This window comes from Myotis davidii, unplaced genomic scaffold (genome assembly GCF_000327345.1).
Source record: "Myotis davidii unplaced genomic scaffold, ASM32734v1 C62286222, whole genome shotgun sequence".
Lineage (NCBI taxonomy): Eukaryota > Metazoa > Chordata > Mammalia > Chiroptera > Vespertilionidae > Myotis > Myotis davidii.
The window spans coordinates 1-429 of NW_006341753.1; the positions used below are offsets into that span (position 1 = coordinate 1).

The 429-nt window shown below is 60.6% G+C and overlaps 1 pseudogene; it reads right to left on the reverse strand.

The window, feature by feature from the left end:
- Positions 1-6: 6 nt before the first annotated feature.
- LOC107185247 lies at positions 7-425 on the reverse strand (annotated as a pseudogene).
- Between the last annotated feature and the right edge of the window lie 4 nt (positions 426-429).

A 429-nucleotide genomic window follows, 5' to 3' on the forward strand; every position in this document is an offset into this window, starting at 1 on the left:
TCCTGCTGCAGGTCCAGGTCTTCCTCCCACTCTGGGAACCTGCACAGCCACTCCCCAACTTTATCGGTGGAATCTTGCTGCCTGATGGTGAGTGGCGATCTTCCTACCCTTGGGCGCTGCATTTTGGGCTCCTCAAAGGCGAAGTCCTCCTCCTCTTGGTCCTGCCCGTGCTCGGGATCAGAGTTGCCCTGCTGATCCAAGAATACTTCATACTCCACCTCTGAATAATGAAGCCGGGACTGGGCCTTGGGGCCGGCCCGCTGAGTGCTGTCCTCCATGTCGATGGGCTGGCTGGACAGGGAGGCGATGTTGACCTCAGCCACGTGGGCAGGGGCCTCCCTGATGGTGCTATGGAGGCTCAGCATGCGGCCACCCTCGAGCGGTCGCTGCATTACCTCAGCCATTTCGATGGTGCCCATGGCGAGCGTC